Here is a 3,066-nt window from a genome sequence, read left to right as displayed (position 1 = left end):
TGTACCTCTCTCACTCAAGCAATTCTCCTGCCTCAGCCTCCGGAGTAGCTGGTATTACAGGCTCATGCCACCACACCTGTCTAATTTTTGTATTTTCAGTAAAGACGGGGTTTCGCCACATTGGCCAGGCTGGTCTTGGGCTCCTGACCACAAGTGATCGGCTGACCTTAGCCTCCCAAAGTGGTGAAATGTACAAATGCGAGTTACCAGGCTTGGCTCCATTCTTCTGATATAAATAGATCCTATACTATAGAAAACAAGCATGGGCTCAAGAAAATCAGAAGACCCTGAATCCTGAGGGTTGGAGGCTCATAGATTTGCAGCTCTTGCTAATGCCACCCATGAAAAATTGTTAGAAATGTACATAATTCCCTCCATGTGGGGCAGGACGCTATGACCACCTGGATGGACCATGTGCTTACAGGTAAAGGCCTGGCAACCACAATAAGAAGGTGACTCCGGCCTGTGAACTTTGCTCTCAAAATTGCCATGTGGGCAGACAAAACAGGTCCCCTCCTCTATTAACCTCAATAAAGGTCCCCTCCTCTATTAACCTCAGTCCAGTGGTGAGGAACCTATTCTGGTGAGGACTGGGAAATTCACTGCACCCAAAGGCCCTCCTTCCAGGTTTTAAAATACCTTTTAGTTTCTGTAGACGCCTTTACTGAATGGGTAGAAGCTTTCCCCACCAGAACAGAGAAAGCTACAGGAGTGGCCAAGGCACTGCCGAGAGTTCATAACAGGATTTGGCCTCCCCTGCTCCTTCCAGAGCGACGGAGGGCCCTGTTTTCTTGTAACTGTGACCCAAGAGACAGCACAAGCTTTGGAAATTAAACTTCATCTCCACTCCTCATGGAGGCCACACTCCTCACGCAAGGTTAATAGGACTAATCAAACTTTAAGGCAGACCCTGGCGAAACCGTGCCAGGGAACTTCTGGACCTCGGTACACTCTGTTGCCTATAGCCCTCATGAGAATACGAGTGGCACCCAAGGAAAAGAGAAAACTTGGTCCGTTTGAAAAGACTTCTGGGAGACCCTTCCTGACCTTAGACCTGTTAATCAAACCAGAAACCCAGTCTAATACACAATATATTCAAAATCTAAGCCAGGGCTCAGGCGCGGTGATTCACAGCTGCACTCTTGTCACTTTGGGAGACCGAGGTGGGCAGATCACTGGAGGTCAGTGGTTCCGGACCAGCCTGGCCAACATGGCGAAACCCCCAAAATACAAAAATGACCCAGGCATGGAGGCGTGGGCCTTTAATCCCAGCTACTTGGGTGGCTGAGCCAGGAGAGTTGCTTGAACCCGAGAGGCGAAGGTTGCAGTGAGCCGAGACTGGACCACTGCACTCCCGCCTGGGCGACAGAATGGCACTCTGCTGCCTAAAAACAAACAAACAAACAAACAAACAAACAAACAAACAAACAAACAAACAAACTGCTGTCTTAGGAAAAAAATCTAAGCCCTATACAGTGGGCTATCCAGGAATATAGCGATGCGGTGCTGCCCTCATGTGGACAAGTGGAAGGCATCCCCACGATCATACCTGGAGACGGGGTTCTATTGAAAACTTGGAAGGAAGGCTCCCAGGCTGATCAACTTTTCTTTGTTCGTTTGTTTGATTTTTACTTCTTTTAAAATGACAGGGGCCCTAGTAAGTACTACTAACCACCCCGATGGCGGTCAAGCTGCAAGGAATAGCCAATAGGGTTCACATGGCCAGAATTAAAGGCTGCAGTACACATTTACGGGAACCAGAGGAAGCTACTAATGACACCTGCCAGCCCATAGAGGCTCTAAAGCTTCTGTTCAAGAACACAATTCCAGATAAAGCCAATCTGGAAGACAAGTAACATCTCATCTTTGTTTTCTTAGCACTGCCTGCCATACTCTAATGGCTTTTAGAGATAGTGGCCTGTCTGCTGGGAAAGTAATTAACCACAGTGTTCGTCTATTAAACAACTCACCCCTGGGCGCAGCGGCTCAGCCCATAATCCCAGCACTTGGGGAGACTGAGGCAGGTGGATCACCGGAGGTCAGGAGTTTTGAAACCAGCCTGACCAACATGGTGAAATGCCGTCTCGATTAAAAACACAAAATCAGCCAGGCGTGGTGGTGCATGCCTGTAATCCCAGCCACGTCAGAGGCTGAGGTACGAGAATCACTTGAACCCAGGAGGCAGAGGTTGCAGTGAGGCGAGATTATACCACTGCACTCCAGCCTTGGCAACAAGAGCAGAATTGCATGTCAAAAATAAAATTTTGAAAAAATACACTTAACCTTGTTGACTTTGGTTCACTACCAAAAGTTGGGGATATGCCAGACCTGGGCCCTTAGAAGACTGGCCTGGCATCCCAGCACATCTCCAGGGACAAACTCACTGGGCCAAAGAATGCGGATGTCAGGCCCGACGGTCAATGCAAAGGGATTTTATTCGGTCAGGTCCTGAGTTCCTTATCAACAGCAGTTGAAATGTCCCAAACAGAAAAAAAAAATGCTTTCTTACATAACTTTTATTCACAGCAATTCCCTTTCTGCCTTTACAATAATTATGCCAGTGCTGTCACTTTCATGGAATTCCAAGAGAGACAGTGTAGCTGATACTTTGTCGCTGGGTCACCTATCTGCGTCAATACCTCTGCAGGAACTAAACTAATAAGTGGACACCTCACCCAGGAAACCAGTTCTTTGCTCTATTTCCTATCAATAAAGCTACAACCTCTAGATTTCGCTGAGGCCATCCTCTCACAGAAACCCCTTATTCACCTGATCTCAATATATGTCCCAGGGACTGTCAACATATCCTATCGAAAGATAACTATGCCTTGTGGTCAAACCCTAAAGGAGGAGCTTTAATTAAAGAACTTATTAATGCCACTGCCCAACTCCAGCATTCATTTTTGGACCCAGTAACCACTACCAACTTGGCTGCACATAACCTTTCATTTACAGGCCACAAAACAGGAGACCCCTTTCATAGACCCTCCACTGCTTTCACCAGAGTAATGCAAAATATTTTGCAGCAGAAATTTCACCACCACAAGGAATGTTTGTGGTTTGTGG

The sequence above is a fragment of the Callithrix jacchus genome, chromosome X (assembly GCF_049354715.1).
Source record: "Callithrix jacchus isolate 240 chromosome X, calJac240_pri, whole genome shotgun sequence".
In the NCBI taxonomy this organism is placed as follows: Eukaryota; Metazoa; Chordata; class Mammalia; order Primates; family Cebidae; genus Callithrix; species Callithrix jacchus.
Note: the sequence above shows the minus strand (reverse complement) of the source record.